This window comes from Manis pentadactyla, unplaced genomic scaffold (genome assembly GCF_030020395.1).
Source record: "Manis pentadactyla isolate mManPen7 unplaced genomic scaffold, mManPen7.hap1 scaffold_297, whole genome shotgun sequence".
Classification (NCBI taxonomy): domain Eukaryota; kingdom Metazoa; phylum Chordata; class Mammalia; order Pholidota; family Manidae; genus Manis; species Manis pentadactyla.
In genome coordinates, this window is record NW_026644688.1 from 124,019 (window position 1) to 145,239 (window position 21,221).

Here is a 21,221-nt window from a genome sequence, read left to right on the forward strand (position 1 = left end):
TAAGTCCCATCTTTCGTTCATGCAACAACTTTTACTGATCCCTGCAGGGCATCAGGCCGGGCTCTGGGTGCTGGGGACATGCTGTGAATGAAGAACCCTGGCACTCTTCCTGCAGGACCCCTGCAGTCTGAAGCTTCTTGCTGACATTCTGGTGCAACTCATTCTTGTCACCCAGGGCCTGTTTCCTAGAGACAGACAATGCACTTACGAGCCAGCTGTCAGACCTTACTTGGACCCATCCCCATGAGCTCCTGGCAGAGGCAAGGATAGTGTCACAACACAGTGGTCATGCTATGTTCCAATAAAACTTTACTTATGGACACTGACATTTGAATTTCATATAGTTCATATAGTTTCACCGGTCATGGAAGTTTCATCATTGGTGAACCAGATTTAGCAAATAAACATCTAGGCACCCAATTAATTATGAGTTTCAGGTAACAGCCAATACATTTTTTAGTATTATTATATCCCAAGTATTGCTTGCAATATACTTACACTAAAAAAAGAAAAACCAAACACCGTTCATTGTTTATCTGATAGCCAAGGCTAACTAGGTATCCCATATTTTGTCTGGCACCCGTGATCCATCTCATGCCCATTTTGCAGATAAGGAAGTAGAGGCCCAGAGAGGGTAAGTGATGTGCTCAAGGTGGTACAGCCAGGGATGAGCAGAGGCTGAATACAAGCCAGACTACGGGACCCAATGCCTTCAGCGCTCATTTCCTGCCTCCCCGGAGCCCAGCCTGAGTATGGGGGCCCTGAATGAGCAAAATCCCCCTTTGCCTGGGTTAGGAGCACTTTTCTCATTTTGAGGAGGGTGTCCCCAGGCCCAGGGCCCTCTGCTGGCATCCGTAGAGAAGCCTGTCCCACCGGCCGTCTGGACTCCAGCATCTGGAAATAGGGCAGCTGGTCCCCTGTAAACAGCCGGTGTCTAGAGGTGTTGTCAGAGGGCCCAAATCTTGGTGTGATGGTGCTGTGACTTGATACCCTGCCACTGGTCCCTGTCACTGGATACTTGGTAAACAGTTTTCTGAGCAAGAGCAGCAGCGCCCCACCTGGTCAGTGCGGTGCGGGAAGTGGGGGGCTGGGTCCAACCGAAACCCAGCTCCTGACACCCCGTTAGCCATCATGCCTGCTCTGCCCTGATCCTTTGTCAACATCAAGCCCTGATACCTGTTACTTGTCAAGGATCAGACACTGTTAATCATCAACCCACCCTAGTATTTCTTAGCTGGAGACCTGGAAGCACTATAAACAGAGCTCGGATACTTTGTAAACAATGAATCCTGACATTTTGTTTCCCATCAGGAGCTTCATCCAGGGGCTGGCAAACCCCAGCCCTAGGGCCACCACCTAGAAATGACTTTTACACTATTCAATGTTTGGAAACATACCAAAGGAAGATTTGTGACACATGAACACCAGATGAAATTCAAATTTCCGTGTCCACAAATAAGGTTTCCTTGGGACACAGCCATGCCCCCTCACTTGTGTATTGTTTATGGCTGAGTTGAGCAGTTGGGACAGAGATTGTATGGCCTCTAGAGCCTCAACTATTTATTATCTGACTTTTTCTGGGAAAAGTTTGTCAATTCCTGATCTAAGCTCTTAGGAGGTCCCTGTTCCCGGTACTGCACTTAGTATTCTGTCAGTAGTCAGTGGTTCCTGGTGTTCACCTGCTCCGCAGAGAATGAGCACAGTGATCCATGATGTTCCCATACGAGGCATATGAGTCCCCTCACTCTGTAAGAGTCACGTGCAGCCTCATGTGCTAACCTGCTCCGTGTGGCAAACATTTGGTCTCTGACAGCAGTTAATGTGTCCTGGGACTGTATCAACAGTCAATACCGGGAAATGCAACCAAGACAAGACCCAAGAGTGACTGAGAATCAGGCGAAGATTGAAAAGAAAGGATCTTGCCACACACGGGCAGGGCCTTGAATGCTGAGCCAGAGCTGGGCTTTCTCCTGTGGAGCGGTGGCTGGTGTGTGAGCAGAGGAGGGACATGCTGAGCCTGGCCGCATGAACAGGACCTCTCCTGGCCTTGGATTCCCCATCTGTGCTGTGAGCTGGGGTGGCCAGAATGAGGAGCTTCCTAAGCTTCGAGTCTGGAAGGAGAGGGTGCTCAGGATCATGAGGGGAGAGTTTCCTGGGAGAGGCCAGTGCACAAAAAAACTGAGCAGGGCCTTCTGCCCCCTGAGACACCATGCAGGGTCTGTGGGAGGAAGTCAGCAAGAAGCTGGAGGCCAGAGGCAAGGATAGGAGACTTTCCTTTACGGGGGCGCACTCTGGGTTCCTGCACTTGCAGGCTGCAGCCCTACCTTCACGGAGCTCCCATTACAGAAAGGAGGCGGAGGACGGCTGTGGACTCACCGGTGTGTCATGATTCCGAATTATCAGAAGCACAAGGGAGGGGCTGAGAGCGAGAACTAGGCAGCTTCGGTTGGGGCAGGCCAAGGGGCATCTGTGGAGGGGACATTTGAACTTAGACCTGAAAGAGGAGCTTGTGAAGAGTGAGGGAAGGGCTATATGAGCAGAAGGAACAGTAAGAGCAAAGGCCCTGAGGTGGGATTGAGCCTCATGATAGGGGCTATGGGGGCCAGGCCACAGGGGGCTCTGTAGGTTTCAGGAGTGTGTGAGGGGCTGCGGCATTGAGACATGGGCAGGAAGCCCCCAGCACAGTACCTGGGCCTCGGAATGTCTCTGGTCCATTTCACAGGTGAACCAGCCCGACATGAGCCAAGGCCACAGGGGCCACGGACCTGGGCAGGGCAGTTACCAGAACACATGGGCCTCAGGGGCAAGTGGGAGTATCTTGCCTGCCCTTTGAAATCGCAGAGCTCGGCAGGTCCTGAGGGTGAATGGCAGCAAGAGGCACCTCCTGGGGATCAGGCACGGCAAGGGCAGAGGGCCAGCTCCAGAAACTCAGCATGTGGGCGCCATGGCCCCGTGCTCCTGGCTGGCTGATGCTAGGCTCCTGAAAGGCCTCAGCTCTGGCCTGACGGGAGCGTACAGACACGGCCAGGCACAAATGCTCTCAGCCCATGGGGTCAGGACTGAGTTGGAAAAAGCGGGTATTAGGGATTGGAGAAGTTTGCCAGCAAGAGGCAGGCGTCCCAGGAATGTGACATAGCGGAGGCCCCAGTTTGGCCCCACCCGGCTCCTGTGACTGAGTGACCCCAGACTGTCCCTGACCCTTGGTGTTTCCCCCACTTGATATGAGCAAGGACAAAGCTTGAGATCAGGCCGGCCCAGGTTTGAATCGAGGCTTTTCTGCTCCCTGGGTGACTGGGCAAATGAGGCCACACCACGAGTGGCCCCAGTTTACAGAAGAATAACCTGAGGCTTATAGAGGGAGCCACTCACCCTAGCATGCAGAGGAAAGTAGTAAAAGCTGGGGGACTGGGATCAGGACTGGGAGGAGGGCAAGAAGCAGGAAGGAGGAGGTGATTGCCCAAAGGGTTCCTGCACTTGCAGGCTGCAGCCCTACCTTCACAGAGCTCTCATTACAGAAAGGAGGCAAACGTGTAGGAGGTGCATGTAGACAAGCCTGAGAGACGGAGAGAAGGGGAGGGAAGAGCAGCCTGGCCAGTGGGCATAACAGGTGCAAAGGCACTGAGGTAGGAATATATTTGGCAGCCTCCCAGAATAGCAGGGAGGCAGGTGGAAGGAAAGGTGGGCATGGTAGTCACAGGGTCCATGCAGGGCCTTGGGGACCAGGAAGAGCCATGGTGGGTTTGGAGCAGCAAAGAGAAAGAATCTGAGTGACCACTCGCAGCTGAATCGGGGCCAGCCTGGGGATTCAGAGGCCTTGGAGCTGTCACACGGGTTCCTATTAGCCAGCACACCTCAGCACGCACCAGTCCTTAATCAGCACTAGCCTGCACAGACTGGTATGCTCCTACACAAGCCAGCTCTTGGCAGCATACAGCAGTGCTCACTGCCGACACACTCCCATGCCCAACATTGAGACCCAGACTTGCAAATGCTCCAACCAGCCCACATCTGCTCCCATGTTGCCTGAGATGTGGAAACCCTCAGTCAAGTACATGCAGCACACGTGCACGTGCCTCTGGGCACCTCCACAGACAAGGCTGACATGCAAACACAAGCATACACTGCGGCTCCACCTATTTCCATACATACACACACACCAGCATGCGTCAAGAGGAGGCTCAGGAAGCACTGCTGGGAGCTCCCGTGAGAACTGGTTTCCTGTTTTCAGAGAGATCAGGAACTGTTGATGGAGTATTCTGGATGGGCCGGCCCCTCTCCCACTGCCTCAGCACCCTGCCATCTAGTTCCATAGACCTTGCCCTCCTTCTGTACCCAGGACTGACCCTGTCCTCAGCAAGGTCAAGTTCCAGCCAAGGAAACTGAAGCTCAGAGAGGTGTTGCAACTAGCCCAGGGTCACACAGGAAGGAAGATATGGTGTTGGGTGTCTAGATCCTGAGATCTAACTTGCGTCCCTCTGGAGTGCCAGGCGCAGGGCAGTGGTTCACCCACGCAAAGACACCAGGAGCAAATGAACAGACACATCTGCACCTGCTGCTGCTAGGCTCCAGCCCACAGAGCCGCTGGGATGGCTGAGGATATGTGTGGCTCTCTCTTGCCAGCTGAGGCTGCATAGGATGTTTCCTTTGCCTGGAATGCCCTTCTCTAGCTCCCTGGTGAACTCCTCTTCATCCTTCAAAGCTCCAACTCTGTTGTCCTCTCCTCCCAGAAGCCCTCTCAGAATCCTCCAGCCCCCAATGTTCCCTCTAGCTCCACAGACGGCCCCTATCATCACCTCCACTATCATCCCTTCTGGAAAGACCCCAAGCTCCCAGGGTGATTGGCCCAGTCAGAGTCACCTGCCTATCCCTGAACTGTACTGTAGTTGGTGGACACAAGGGGCTCTAACTGGCCAGAACTGGTCATATGTCCACTTCTGGAGCCATGAGGTGGACCCGGCTTCTTTTGCCCACCAAAAGGCAGGCAGGGACTGTCGATGTGCCCAAGACCCTTTTATGAAGGGCTTAGGACTTAGAGGTCCTCTGTCTGTACCATCCTGGCTGGGAGGCCCTGGGGAAGTCACCTGTTCTCAGTGCCTCAGTTTCCCCACCTGTGAATAAGGCTCCGCAGGGCTGACATGTTGGAGTACAGTGGGCCCACTGAGGCGTGCCCCTCCCTTTGGTCTGCTGTGTGGGCCATTTACTCTGCAGCCCCATACCCCTTATTGTTGTTCTCTATGAATCCTGCGTTGGGGCCGCTCAGCTTGGCAGGCGCTGATGGCTGCCAGCTGAGTCACTGCTCCCTCCTGGGCCTCTCGTCTGGCCCGATGCTTTCTGGGGACTTCCCTGGCCTTTCCTCAACATCAAAAAAAGGATGGGGTACAAGTCCTAGGTGGGGGAAAAGAGGGCAGAGGCGCATGTAGACAAGTCTGTGCACACCCTGGCATGGGTTCAAACCCTATGTCCTGTCTCCACCTGTAACATGGAAGGCATGACTGTTTCTTCGAGGTGGGGAACTCCACACGTGAACACCCCACCAGCCCTCAGCTGGGCCAATGGGCACCAGGAACTGGTCATTACTATTGTTTTTGTTCCAATAGGGGTTAACATGCTTTATGCGCATATGTAGACACACATGCACCTGGTCTGCATTAGCTGAGGTCTCAGCCATGTGTGCCAGAGTCTGCTGGCCTGTTTCTGTGTCTGCACGCATGCTCATGTATTTCTGCACACGTGTGTGTACATCATGGTTGTCCCTGTGTGTGGAGCCCAGTGGGCCTGAAAAGTAGTGAGACCCAGCTCCTCGCAGAAAAGGTGTATCTGGAGGCAGGAACTCGCTGGGCAAAGGGGGAAGGACTGGGAGATTGCTGCTGTGTCAGGGTGCAAGGAACAGCAGGGGGTGCAGGGAACAGTGAGGGCAGCAGAGTCAGGAGGCAGGGGTGGGGGAGGTCAGGCAGGCTGAGAGGATGAGGAGCTATGGGTGTGAGCCTGGGCGGCTCAAGCAGAGCTGAGCTTTGGGAGGAAATGATGTCAATCCTAACATATTCCCTGAGCACCTATTGTGTGTGCCCAGGGCTAAGGCTACAGTGGGGCCCTGGGGTAACAGATAACATATCAACAAACAAGTAAATATATAATTCTGGGGAAGTGGTGGAAAGATCAGGAAGGAAAATGCATCAGGGCAGAAGCAGGGGAATCAAGGGAGCATTCTGGCCTAAGGACAAGGAGTGCATCTTGAGGTGGGTGTGATCTAAGCCTGCAGAGAACTCCAGGTGGACAGCATAGCAGGTGCAAAGGCCCTGAGGTGAGGATGAGCTAACACAGAGGCCCCATTCAGGAAGACCTAAGCCCAAACCAGGGAGGGGAGGTGTGAGGGGGCAGTGCTGGTGGGAAGGAAGGCCACCAGGACAATCTGTCCTGTAACTGGAGCCCAGCAGGAATGCCCTCACCGCCCTGGCCTCTGCCCGCCCCCAGTGCTTCCTGCTCAGGACAGAATGTGCTGGGAGGAGAGGCCGTTGGCTTCTGTGTCTGGTGACTGGAGCAGGGTGGCCAGAGAATTCCTGAACAGCGGCCCAGCTGGGCCCCTTGCCAGTGAGGGCAGGAAAACAAGTGGCAGGAGCCCTGCCTGCCTGTCACTCCACATCCCGTCCCAGGCCCGGCCTGGCCAGGGCAGGAGACAGAGACTGAGATACATGGAGAAATGGTGAGCAAGAAACAGACATGCAGAGACAGTGAGCCAGAGACAGGGGGAGACAGAGACAATGAGAGACAGACGGAGAAACTGAATAAAAGAGACAGCGAGAACACAACGCGGAGAAGCAGAGATGGGGGAGACAAAGAGGATGAGAGACGGTAGTAAGAGAGAGAGAGAGAAGGCTGGTGTTTGACTCTCTGTATGGGTGGCAGGTCTGATTCTGGGGGTTCCTGGGAACAAGTGTAAGACCCCAACACTCCCACCCTCATCAGCATCTTCACCCCCGCTAGTCACTTAGTCAACAACCACCCTCATGTCAGCTGTGTGCTGGGGCAAGAAACACAGCCCTGACCCAGCACTGCTCTGGGAAGTTCAGAGCAGTACCTTTCTCCGCCTGGCTTTTTTCACTGAGCATAACACCCTCTAGCTCCATCCATGTTGATGTAAATGATAGGATTTATTTTCTTCTTATGGCTGAATACTACTCCATTGTGTATATGTATCACCTCTTCTTTATCCTTTCATCTACTGATGGGCACTTAGGTTGCTTCTATATCTCGTCTCTTGTAGATAGTGCTGCAGTAAACTTAGGGGTGCACATGTCTTTTTGAATCTGAGAGGTTGTTTTCTTTGGGCAAATTCCTAGGAGTGGAATTCCTGGGTCAAACGATATTTCTATTTTTAGTTTTTTGAGCAACCTCCACACTGCTTTCCACAATGGTTGAACTAGTTTACGTTCCCACCAGCAGTGTAGCAGGGTTCCCTTTTCTCCGCATTCTCGCCAGCATTTGTTGTTCCTAGTCTTTTCGATGTTGACCATCCTAAACTGGTTGAAGTGATACCCCATTGTGGTTTTAAGTTGCATTTCCCTGATAATTAGCGACGTGGAGCATCTTTTCATGTGCCAGTTGATCATCTGAATTTCTTTCTTTGGAGAAGTGTCTGTTCATATCCTCTGACCATTTTTAATATGTTATTTCTTTTTGGGTGTCGAGGCACGTGAGTTCTTTGTATATTTTGTATGTTAACCCCTTATCGGATGTGTCATTTAGAAATATATTCTCCTATAGTGTAAGATACCTTTTGTTCTGCTGATGGTGTCCTTTGCTGTACCAGAAGCCTTTTCCCTTGATGTAGTCTCATTTGTTCATTTTTGCTTTTGTTTCCCTTGCCCAAGGATATTTGTTCAGGATAAAGTTTCTCACATTTATATTCAAGAGATTTTTGCTATGTTTTCTTCTAATAAGAGTTTTATGGTTTCATGACATACATTCAGGTCTTTGATCCATTTTGAGTTTACTTTTGTATATGGGGTTAGACAATGATCTAGTTTCATTCTCTTACATGTAGCTGTCCAGTTTTGACAACACCAGGCTGTCATTTCCCCACTGTATATCCATGGTTCCTTTATTGTATATTAATTGACCATATGTACTTGGGTTAATATCTGGACTCTTTATTCTGTACCCCTGGTCTATGGGTCTTTTCGTGTGCCAGGACCAAATTGTCTTGATTACTGTGGCTTTGTAGTAGAGCTTGAAGTTGGGAAGTGAGATCCCCCCCGTTTTATTCTTCCTTCTCAGGATTGCTTTGGTTAGTCTGGGTCTTTTGTGGTTCCATATGAATTTTTGAACTATTTGTTCCAGTTTGTAGAAGAATGCTGTTGGCATTTTGAACACAATTGCATTGAATCTGTAGATTGCTTTAGGAGGACGGCTATTTTGACAATATTAATTCTTCCTACACAAGACCATGGGATTAATTTCCATTTATTAGTGTTCTTTTTAATTTCTCTTGAGAGTGTCTTGTAATTTTCAGGGTATCGGTCTTTCACTTCCTTGATTAGGTTTATTCCTAGATATTTTATTCTTTTTGATGCAGTTGTGAATGGAAATGTTTTCCTGAATACTGTTTCTGCTGGTTCATCATTAGTGTACAGGAATGCAACAGATTCTTGTGTATTCATTTTGTATCCTGTAACTTTGCTGAATTCAGATACTAGTTCTAGTAGTTTTGGAGTGGATTCTTCAATGTTTTTTATATACGACATCATGTCATCTGGAAAAAGTGACAGTTTGACTTCTTCCTTACCAATCTGGATGCCTTGTATTTCTTTGTGTTATCTGATTGCTGTGGCTAGGACCTTCAATCCTATGTTGAATAAAAGCGGGGAGAGTGGGCATCCTTGGCTTGTTCCCAACCTTAGGGGAAAAGCTTTCAGATTCTCGCTGTTAAGTATAATGTTGGCTGTGGGTTTGTCATATATGGCCTTCATTATGTTGAGGTACTTGCCCTCTATACCCATTTTGTTGAGAGCTTTTATCATGATGGCTGCTGAACTTTGTCGAATGCTTTTACAGCATCTATGGAGATGATCATATGGTGTTTATCCTTCTTTTTGTTGATGTGGTATATGGTGATGATGGATTTTCGAATGTTGTACCATCCTTGCATCCCTGAGATGAATCCCACTTGGTCATGGTGTATGATCCTTTTGATGTATTTTTGAGTTCTATTTGCAGATATTTTGTTGAGTATTTTTGCATCTATGTTCATCAGGGATATTGGTCTGTAGTTTTCTCTTTTTGTAGCGTCTTTGCTTGATTTTGGTACTTGAGTGATGCTGGCTTTATAGAATGAGTTTGGGAGTGTTCCCTCCTCTTCTGTTTTTTGGAGAACTTTAAGGAGAATGGGTATTATGTCTTCTCTAAATGTCTCACAGAATGCAGCAGTCAATCTATCTGGTCCAGGTGGATTTTGTATTTGGATAGTTTTTTGATTACCAATTCAATTTTGTTGCTGTTGATTGGTCTGTTTCGATTTTATGTTTCTTCCTTGGTCAGTCTTGGAAGATTGTATTTTTCTCGAAGTTGTCCAAGTCTTCTAGTTTACCCAGTTTCTTAGCATATTGATTTTCGTAGTATTCTCTAATAAACCTTGTATTTCTGTTGTGTCCATAGTGATTTTTTTCCTTTCTCATTTCTGATACTGTTGATGTGTATAGATTCTCTTTTCCTCTTAATAAGTCTGGCTAGGGGTTTATCTATTTTGTCTGTTTTCTCAAAGAACCAGCTCTTGGTTTCATTAATTTTTTTCTATTTTATTCTTCTCAATTTTATTTATTTATTCTCTTGTCTTTATTATTTCCCTCCTTCTGCTGACTTGGGGCCTCATTTGTTCTTCTTTTTCCAGTTTCAATGATTGTGAAATTAGACTATTCATTTGGGATTGTTCTTCCTTCTTTAAATAGGCCTGGAGTACTGTATACTTTCCTCTTAGAACTGCTTCGCTGTGTCCCACAGAAGTTGGGTCGTTGTGCTGTTTTCATTTGTCTCCATATATTGCTTGATCTCTGTTTCAGTTTGGTCATTGATCCATTGATTATTTAGGAGCATGTTGTTAAGCCTCGATGTGTTTGTGTGCCTTTTTTGTTTTCTTTGTACAATTTATTTCTAGTTTTATACCTTTGTGATCTGAGAAGTTGGTTGGTAGAATATCAATCTTTTTGAATTTACTGAGTCTCTTTTTGTGGCCTAGTATGTGGTCTATTCTGGAAAATGTTCCATGTGCCCTTGAGAAAAATGTGTATCCTGCAGCTTTTGGGTGTAGAGTTCTGTAGATGTCTGTTAGATCCATCAGTTCTAGGATGTTGTTCAGTGCCTCTGTGTCCTTACTTATTTTCTGCCTGGTTGATCTGTCCTTTGGAGTGAGTGCTGTGTTGAAGTCTCCTAAAATGAGTGCATTGCATTCTATTTCCCCCTTGTATCTGTTTCATGTATGTAGGTGCTCCTGTGTTGGGTGCATAGATAATTATAATGGTTATATCCTCTTGTTCTACTGACCCCTTTATCATTATGGAATGTCGTTATTCTCTCTCTTGTTATAACTTTCTTTGTTTTGAAGTCTATTTTGTCTGATACAAGTACTGCAACTCCTTTTTTTTCTCCCTATTGTTTGCATGAAATATGTTTATCCATCCCTTCACTTTTAGTCTGTGTATGTCTTTGGGTTTGAAGTGAGTCTCTTGTAGGCAGCATATATCTGGGTCTTGCTTTTTTATCCACTCTAACTCTGTGTCTTTTGGTTGGTGCATTCAGTCCATTAACATTTAGAGTGATTATCCGTAGTTATGTACTTAACTACCTTTGCAGGCTTTGGATTCGTGGTTACCAAAGGGTCAAGGGCAGCAGTGCCTGCAGTGCCTGCCGCACGTCACTAGGGGGCGAAGCGGCGCAGGAAGCCGCCCCGGGCTCGCGGGCTCTGCGCGAAAGTCCAAGCGGGCGGCCTGGCGCGTTAGAAAACTGGCGAGGCGGTGGGGGCGGGGCGCGGGGCCGCGAGCCTCCTCCCCTCGGCCAATCAGCGACCGCGGCGGGCGCCTGTGTGCAGCGCGCGCCCTGTGCGGGGCACTTATCCTCTGCGCCGGGCGGGGAGGACGGCAGAAGCGGCGTCTCCTCTGTTCCAGTCGGACTCCTCGGGAGGCGCGGCGCGGCCCGGGCGCCCTGGCTGCGGGGCTGCTGAAGGCGGTCTGACGGAATTTCCCTGCTGACAACTTCGCCGCCGCCTCCGCCCTGTCCCGCGAGGGCAGCCGCCCGATATCGGGCCTCCCCTCGAGCGCGTGAGGACTTGGGGCCGGAGGCAGGCGACGGCCGCCCCGCAGTATGGCCCGCGGGGGTCCCCGCCTGGCCCCGAGCGGCGGCGGCGCGGCGGGCGACCGACTCCAAAGTTGAGCGCAGGCCGGTGGCGCTGGTGGTGGCCGCTCATGACGCTCCAGCTGCACTTGCTCCAGGTGCTGGTTCAAGGTAGGACGGGCGCTGGCGCGGGGACCCCTTTGGAGCGGGGCGGTGGGGGCGGTGGGTTTGCTGGGATGCGGCCGCCAAGCAGGGGGTTCTGTGAGTCTGCTGGTGTTTTTTTCAGTTTTTCTTTGCTGTTATTCTCCACAAATGAGGGGAAATCGCTTTGTACTTGTCTTTCTCCGCCTGGCTTCTTTCACTGAGCATAATACCCTCTAGCCCCATCCATTTTGTTGCAAATGGTAGGATTTGTTCTCTTCTTATAACTGAATAATACTCCATTGCATATATGTACCACATCTTTATCCATTCATGTAGTGATGGACACTTAGGTTGCTTCCATGTCTAGGCTATTGTAAATAGTGCTGTGATAAGCATAGGGGTGCATCTGTCTTTTTGAGACTGTTAAACTGCATTTTTAAGTAAATTCCTGGAGTGGAATTCCCGGGTGAAATGGTATTTCTATTTAGAGTTTTTTGAGGAACCCCCATACTGCTTTCCACAATGTTTGAACTAGTTTACATTCCCACCAGCAGTGTAGGAGGGGTCCCCTTTCTCCGCAACCTCGCCAACATTTGTTGTGTGTGTTTTGGATATTGGCCATCCTAACTGGTGTGAGGTGATATGTCTTTGTGGTTCTGATTTGCATTTCTCTGATGATTAGCGATGTGGAGCATGTTTTCATGTGCCTGTTGGCCATCTGAATTTCTTCTTTGGAAAAGTGTCTGTTCAGCTCCTCTGCCAATTTTTTGATTGGATGATTTGCTTTTTGTTTGTTAAGGTGCATGAGCTCTTTATATAATTTGAATGTCAACCCCTTATCGGGTATGTCATTTATGAATATATTCTCCCATACTGTAGTATGTCTTTTTGTTGTACTGATGGTGTCTTTTGCTTTACACAAGCCTGTTCGCTTGATGTAGTCCCATTTGTTCATGTTTGCTTTCTTTCCCTTGCCCAAGGAGATGGATTCATGATAATGTCTCTCATATTTATATTCAAGAGATTTCTGCCTATGTTTTCTTCTTAAAGTTTTATGGTTTCATGGCATATATTCACGTCTTTGATCCATTTTGAGTTTACTTTTGCGTGTGGGACTACACAGTAATCCAGTTTTGCCAACACCAGTTGTTGAAGAGAGTGTCATTTCCCCATAGTATATCCATGGCCCCTTTATCATATATTAATTGTCCATATATTCTTGGGTTTACATCTTAGCTCTCTGGTCTGTGAGTCTGTTCTTGTGCCAGTACTGAATTGTCTTGATTACTGTGGCTTTGTAGTAGAGCTTGAAGTTGGGGAGCATAATCCCCCCTGCTTTTCTTTTCCTTCTCAGGATTGCTTTGCCTATTCAGGGTCTTTTGTGGTTCCAAATGAGTTTTAGAACTATTTGCTCTTGTTTGTTGAAGAATGCTGTTGGTATTTGGATAGGGATTGCATTGAATCTGTAGATTGCTTTAGATAGGATGGCCATTTTGACAATATTAATTCTTCCTATCCATAAGCATGGGATGCGTTACCATTTATTGGTGTCCTTAGTTTCTCTAATGAGTGTCTTGTAGTTTCATGGTATAGGTCTTTCACTTCCTTGGTTAGGTTTATTCCTAGGTATTTTATTCTTTTGATGCAATTGTGAATGGAATTGATTTACTGATTCTTTCTCCTAGTTCATCATTAGTGTATACGAATGCAACAGATTTCTATGTATTAATTTTGTATCCTGCAAGTTTGCTGAATTCAGATATTAGATCTACTAGTTTTGGAGTGGATCCTTTATGTTTTTTTTTTTTAATTATTATTTTTTATTGAAGGGTAGTTGATGCACAGTATTACATTACATTAGTTTCAAGTGTACAACACAGTGATAAAACATTTATATACATAATTCTAGGTTCCAGCTATCACCCTACCAAGCTGTTACAATATCTTGACTATATTCCTTATGCTATACATTACATCCTGGTTACTTATTTATTTTAGCATTGGAAGTCTGTCCTTTTTTTTTTTTTTTTTTTGTGAGGGCATCACTCATATTTCTTGATCAAATGGTTGTTAACGACAATAAAATTCTATATAGGGGAGTCAATGCTCAATGTACAATCATTAATCCACCCCGAGCCTAATTTTCGTCAGTCTCCAATCTTCTGAGGCATAACAAACAAGTTCTTACTTGTAGAACAAATTCTTACATAATGAATAAGTTACATAGTGAACAGTACAAGGGCAGTCATCACAGAAACTTTCGGTTTTGCTCATGCATTATGAACTATAAACAGTCAGTTCAAATATGAATACTCATTTGGTTTTTATACTTGATTTATATGTGGATACCACATTTCTCTCTTTATTATTATTATTTTTAATAAAATGCTGAAGTGGTAGGTAGATACAAGGTATAGGTAGAAAACATAGTTTAGTGTTGTAAGAGAGCAAATGTAGATGATCAGGTGTGTGCCTGTAGACTATGTGTTAATCCAAGCTAGACAAGGGCAATAAAACACCCACGTATGCAGAAGATTTCTCTCAGAACAGGGGGGGTGAGGTTCTAAGCCTCACCTCTGTTGATCCCCAATTTCTCACCTGATGGCCCCCCTGCGACTGTGCCTGTCTTAGGTTGTTCCTCCCTTGAGGAATCTTACCCGTCTCTGGCTAACCAGTCATCTTCCGGGGCCATACAGGGAAATGTGAAGTTGATAAGTGAGAGGGAAGCCTTATTGTTTGAAAAGGTTAGCTTTTTACTTCTTTGCATATTTATGCCCTGTGGCTTCTATGCCCAGCATTTGTCTTGAGGTGTCTTTACCACTTGGAGGAATTATGATACTCGGTAAATTCGATATGAGGCACGAATTCTATTTAAGGGTTGTAATTAGGAAAGGAGAAGAAAAGCTATAGAAGTAGCAGGCAGCAAAAAACCTGGGAAGATTGATTATTTCTTTGACATATCTTCTCGTAGAGTAACTTCAGCATGTATAGGTTTTAAGCTACTACTTAAATTGCGCACACACATTAACATAATAGGAGTATAGTTACATAACCAAAGCATATCTGTAATTACCAGCCATCTCCAGTGAAACCAAGAAAACCAGTTAGGCACCTTAGGCATTTGTGAAAACTTATCTATGATATGGTGGACATTGTCCAACTGAACTTGAACAGTCTGAGAGAAATCAGACAAATTAAAACAACCCATTCCTGGGGAATGTTCACATCCCTTATGTTCTTTTAACAGTAAATAGTCTGTAGTTGTAAGATTTTGGAGCGCTACAATTTGCACTTCTCCTAGTTCTTGGTTGAGTTCCAACAGTATAGATCCAGTCAAATTTGTTGTTTTACTGTATGCACAGGCCAGCTTAGATATCTCCTTCCTCATTCCCATGGCAAGTCCAGGAGCTGGTGGGATGAGTGCATCTACAGCTGTAGCAGTGCGTGGATCTTTGGTGGGGTTTTTTCATGATCATCTTCTGGCATGCGTCTTCCAGAGAGTGCTGATGTTGGAAGTTCTCTTTCATATCGTATCTTAGTTCATTTTCGGGATAGCCCAATTAGGCTTTGATCTTCTGTATAGACGCAAACAGACCCTTTGCCTACACTCATATATGCCCTTTATACCCTTGTGTAGAACTCATTGGAGGTTACCACACAGGAACTGCCCTTTTTTTTTTTTTTGCTTTGTTTTTGGAATCGCTAATCTACACTTACATGACGAATATTATGTTTACTAGGCTCTCCCCTATACCAGGTCTCCCCTATAAACCCCTTTACAGTCACTGTCCATCAGCTTAGCAAAATGTTGTAGAATCCCTACTTGCCTTCTCTGTGTTGTACAGCCCTCCCTTTTCTCCTACCCCCCCATGCATGTTAATCTTAAAACCCCCCTACTACTCCCCCCCTTATCCCTCCCTACCCACCCATCCTCCCCAGTCCCTTTCCCTTTGGTACCTGTTAGTCCATTCTTGAGTTCTGTGATTCTGCTGCTGTTTTGTTCCTTCAGTTTTTCCTTTGTTCTTATATTCCACAGATAAGTGAAATCATTTGGTATTTCTCTTTCTCCGCTTGGCTTGTTTCACTGAGCATAATACCCTCCAGCTCCATCCATGTTGCTGCAAATGATTGGATTTGCCCTTTTCTTATGGCTGAGTAGTATTCCATTGTGTATATGTACCACATCTTCTTTATGCATTCATCTATCGATGGACATTTAGGTTGCGTCCAATTCTTGGCTATTGTAAATAGTGCTGCGATAAACATAGGGGTGCATCTGTCTTTCTCAAACTTGATTGCTGCGTTCTTAGGGTAAATTCCTAGGAGTGGGATTCCTGGGTCAAATGGTAATTCTGTTTTGAGCATTTTGATGTACCTCCATACTGCTTTCCACAATGGTTGAACTAACTTACATTCCCACCAGCAGTGTAGGAGGGTTCCCCTTTCTCCACAGCCTCGCCAACATTTGTTGTTCTCTGTCTTTTGGATGGCAGCCATCCTTACTGGTGTGAGGTGATACCTCATTGTAGTTTTAATTTGCATTTCTCTGATAATTTGCGATGTGGAGCATCTTTTCATGTGTCTGTTGGCCATCTGTATTTCTTTTTTGGAGAACTGTCTGTTCAGTTCCTCTGCCCATTTTTTAATTGGGTTATTTGTTTTTTGTTTGTTGAGGCGTGTAAGCTCTTTATATATTCTGGATGTCAAGCCTTTATCGGATGTGTCATTTTCAAATATATTCTCCCATACTGTAGGGATCCTTTTTGTTCTATCGATGGTGTCTTTTGCTGTACAGAAGCTTTTCAGCTTAATATAGTCCCACTTACTCATTTTTGCTGTTGTTTTCCTTGCCCGGGGAGATATGTTCAAGAAGAGGTCACTCATGTTTATGTCTAAGAGGTTTTCGCCTATGTTTTCTTCCAAGAGTTTAATGGTTTCATGGCTTACATTCAGGTCTTTGATCCATTTTGAGTTTACTTTTGTATATGGGGTTAGACAATGGTCCAGTTTCATTCTCCTACACGTAGCTGTCCAGTTTTGCCAGCACCACCTGTTGAAGAGACTGTCATTTTGCCATTGTATGTCCATGGCTCCTTTATCAAATATTAATTGACCATATATGTCTGGGTTAATGTCTGGATTGTCTAGTCTGTTCCATTGGTCTGTGGCTCTGTTCTTGTGCCAGTACCAAATTGTCTTGATTACTATGGCTTTATAATAGAGCTTGAAGTTGGGGAGTGAGATCCCCCCTACTTTATTCTTCTTTCTCAGGATTGCTTTGGCTATTCGAGGTCTCTGGTGTTTCCATATGAATTTTTGAATTATTTGTTCCAGTTCATTGAAGAATGTTGCTGGTAGTTTCATAGGGATTGCATCAAATCTGTATATTGCTTTGGGCAGGATGGCCATTTTGACGATATTAATTCTTCCTAGCCACGAGCATGGGATGAGTTTCCATCTGTTAGTGTCTCCTTTAATTTCTCTTAAGAGTGACCTGTAGTTTTCAGAATATAAGTCTTTCACTTCCTTGGTTAGGTTTATTCCTAGGTATTTTATTTTTTTTGATGCAATTGTGAATGAAGTTGTTTTCCTGATTTCTCTTTCTGTTGGTTCATTGTTAGTATATAGGAAAGCCACGGATTTCTGTGTGTTGATTTTGTATCCTGCAACTTTGCTGTATTCCGATATCAGTTCTAGTAGTTTTGGGTGGAGTGTTTAGGGTTTTTTATGTACAGTATCATGTCATCTGCAAATAGTGACAGTTTAACTTCTTCTTTACCAATCTGGATTCCTTGTATTTCTTTATTTTGTCTGATTGCCGTGGCTAGGACCTCCAGTACTATGTTAAATAACAGTGGAGAGAGTGGGCATCCCTGTCTAGTTCCCGATCTCAGAGGAAATGCTTTCAGTTTCTCGCTGTTCAATATAATGTTGGCTGTGGGTTTATCATAGATGGCCTTTATTATGTTGAGGTACTTGCCCTCTGTTCCCATTTTGCTGAGAGTTTTAATCATGAATGGATGTTGAACTTTGTCAAATGCTTTTTCGGCATCTATGGATATGATCATGTCGTTTTTGTCTTTCTTTTTGTTGATGTGGTGGATGATATTGATGGACTTTCGAATGTTGTACCATCCTTGCATCCCTGGGATGAATCCCACTTGGTCATGGTGTATGATCCTTTTGATGTATTTTTGAATTCGGTTTGCTAATATTTTGTTGAGTATTTTTGCATCTACGTTCATCAGGGATATTGATCTGTAGTTTTCTTTTTTGGTGGGGTCTTTGCCTGGTTTTGGTATTAGGGTGATGTTAGCTTCATAGAATGAGTTTGGGAGTATCGCCTCCTCCTCTATTTTTTGGAAAACTTTAAGGAGAATGGGTATTATGTCTTCCCTGTATGTCTGATAAAATTCCGAGGTAAATCCATCTGGCCCGGGGGTTTTGTTCTTTGGTAGTTTTTGGATTACCGCTTCAATTTCGTTGCTGGTAATTGGTCTGTTTAGATTTTCTGTTTCTTCCTGGGTCAATCTTGGAAGGTTGTATTTTTCTAGGAAGTTGTCCATTTCTCCTAGGTTTCCCAGCTTGTTAGCATATAGGTTTTCATAGTATTCTCCAATAATTCTTTGTATTTCTGTGGGGTCCGTCGTGATTTTTCCTTTCTCGTTTCTGATACTGTTGATTTGTGTTGACTCTCTTTTCTTCTTAATAAGTCTGGCTAGAGGCTTATCTATTTTGTTTATTTTCTCGAAGAACCAGCTCTTGGTTTCATTGATTTTTGCAATTGTTTTATTCTTCTCAATTTTATTTATTTCTTCTCTGATCTTTATTATGTCCCTCCTTCTGCTGACCTTAGGCCTCATTTGTGCTTCTTCTTCCAATTTCGATAATTGTGTCCAATTTCGATAATTGTGACATTAGACCATTCATTTGGGATTGTTCTTCCTTTTTTAAATATGCTTGGATTGCTATATACTTTCCTCTTAAGACTGCTTTTGCTGCGTCCCACAGAAGTTGGGGCTTAGTGTTGTTGTTGTCATTTGTTTCCATATATTGCTGGATCTCCATTTTGATTTGGTCATTGATCCATTGATTATTTAGGAGCGTGTTGTTAAGCCTCCATGTGTTTGTGAGCCTCTTTGCTTTCTTTGTACAGTTTATTTCTAGTTTAATGCCTTTGTGGTCTGAAAAGTTGGTTGGTAGGATTTCAATCTTTTGGAATTTTCTGAGGCTCTTTTTGTGGCCTAGTATTTGGTCTATTCTGGAGAATGTTCCATGTGCACTTGAGAAGAATGTATATCCCGCTGCTTTTGGATGTAGAGTTCTATAGATGTCTATTAGGTCCATCTGTTCTAGTGTGTTGTTCAGTGCTTCCGTGTCCTTACTTATTTTCTGCCCAGTGGATCTATCCTTTGGGGTGAGTGGTGTGTTGAAGTCTCCTAGAATGAATGCATTGCAGTCTATATCCCCCTTTAGTTCTGTTAGTATTTGTTTCACATATGCTGGTGCTCCTGTGTTGGGTGCATATATATTTAGAATGGTTATATCCTCTTGTTTGACTGAGCCCTTTATCATTATGTAGTGTCCTTCTTTATCTCTTGTTACTTTCTTTGTTTTGAAGTCTATTTTGTCTGATATTAGTACTGCAACCCCTACTTTCTTCTCACTGTTGTTTGCTTGAAATATGTTTTTCCATCCCTTGACTTTTAGTCTGTACATGTCTTTGGGTTTGAGGTGAGTTTCTTGTAAGCAGCATATAGATGGGTCTTGCTTTTTTATCCATTCTGTTACTCTGTGTCTTTTGATTGGTGCATTCAGTCCATTTACATTTAGGGTGACTATTGAAAGATATGTACTTATTGCTATTGCAGGCTTTAAATTCGTGGTTACCAAAGGTTCAAGGTTAGCCTCTTTAGTATCTTACTGCCTAACTTAGCTCGCTTATTGAGCTGTTATATACACTGTCTGGAGATTCTTTTCTTCTCTCCCTTCTTGTTCCTCCTCCTCGATTCTTCATATGTTGGGTGTTTTGTGCTGTGCTCTTTCTAGGAGTGCTCCCATCTAGAGCGGTCCCTGTAAGATGTCCTGTAGAGGTGGTTTGTGGGAAGCAAATTCCCTCACCTTTTTTCTTGTCTGGGAATTGTTTAATCCCACCGTCATATTTGAATGATAGTCGTGCTGGATACAGTATCCTTGGTTCAAGGCCCTTCTGTTTCATTGCATTAAATATATCATGCCATTCTCTTCTGGCCTGTAGGGTTTCTGTCGAGAAGTCTGATGTTAGCCTGATGGGTTTTCCTTTATAGGTGACCTTTTTCTCTCTAGCTGCCTTTAAAACTCTTTCTTTGTCCTTGATCTTTGCCATTTTAATTATTATGTGTCTTGGTGTTGTCCTCCTTGGATCCTTTCTGTTGGGGGTTCTGTGTATTTCCGTGGTCTGTTCGATTATTTCCTCCCCCAGTTTGGGGAAGTTTTCAGCAATTATTTCTTCTAAGATACTTTCCATCTCTTTTCCTCTCTCTTCTTCTTCTGTAACCCCTATAATATGGATATTGTTCCTTTTGGATTGGTCACACAGTTGTCTTAACATTGTTTCATTCCTGGAGATCCTTTTATCTCTCTCTCTGTCAGCTTCTATGTGTTCCTGTTCTCTGGTTTCAATTCCATCAATGGCCTCTTGCATCCTATCCATTCTGCTTGTAAACCCTTCCAGAGTTTGTTTCATTTCTGCAATCTCCTTTCTGGCATCTGTGATCTCCGTCCGGACTTCATCCCATTTCTCTTGCGTATTTCTCTGCATCTCTGTCAGCATGTTTATGATTCTTATTTTGAATTCTTTGTCAGGAAGACTGGTTAGGTCTGTCTCCTTCTCTGGTGTTGTCTCTGTGATCTTTGTCAGCCTGTAGCTTTGCCTTTTCATGGTGATAGGAATAGTCTGCAGAACTGGGACGAGTGACGGCTGGATGGACTTCCTTTCTTGTTGGTTTGTGGCCCTCCTCTCCTGGGAGAACAGCGACCTCTAGTGGCTTGTGCTGCGCAGCTGCACGCAGACAGGGTTTCTGCTTCCTGCCCGGCTGCTATGGAGTTAATCTCCGCTGTTGCTGTGGGCGTGGCCTGGCTCGGGCAGCTGCTCCAAAATGGTGGAGTCGCGTTGGAGCAGGAGCTGCTGGGAGGCTATTTATCTCCGTAAGGGGCCTCCCTGCTCCCTGCAGCCCAGGGCTTAGGGTGCCCAGAGATCCCCGGATTCCCTACCCCTGGATTAAGTGACCCGCCCTGCCCCTTTAAGACTTCCAAAAAGCACCCGCCAAAACAAAACGACGACCACCAAAGAAAGAAAAAAATTTTTAAATTAAAAAAAAAATGGTTTTTTTTTTTTTTTTTTTTAAATTATTTTTTATTGAAGGGTAGTTGACACACAGTATTACATTACATGAGTTTCAAGTGTACAACACAGTGGTAGAACATTTATATACATAATTCTAGGTTCCAGCTATCACCCTACCAGGCTGTTACAATATCTTAAAAAATGGTTTTTAATTAAAAAAAAAAAAAAAAAGGTGGTCGTTCGTTTTTCTTTATTCTCCGGTTCCAGCCTCAGGCCTCTGCTCACCGGTCTTGCTGCCCTGTTCCCCTAGTATTGGGGTCCCTATCCCTTTAAGACTTCCAAAAAGCGCTCGCCAAAACAAAACAGCAAAAAAGCAAAAGAAAAAAAAAAAAATGGTCGCGCGCTTTTCTTATGTCCTCTGGAGCCCAGCCTC

General features: G+C 45.2%; 1 long non-coding RNA gene across 2 annotated transcripts in view; it reads left to right on the forward strand.

The window, feature by feature from the left end:
* Positions 1-8,680: 8,680 nt before the first annotated feature.
* Positions 8,681-21,221, forward strand: part of LOC130682346 (uncharacterized) — a 49,166-nt gene continuing 36,625 nt past the window's right edge. The window contains exon 1 of one of the 2 annotated variants that reach the window (XR_008995574.1): positions 8,681-11,490. This is a non-coding gene — a long non-coding RNA (uncharacterized LOC130682346). The remainder of the gene's footprint in view (positions 11,491-21,221) is intronic. The other variant, XR_008995575.1, reaches the window with a different exon arrangement.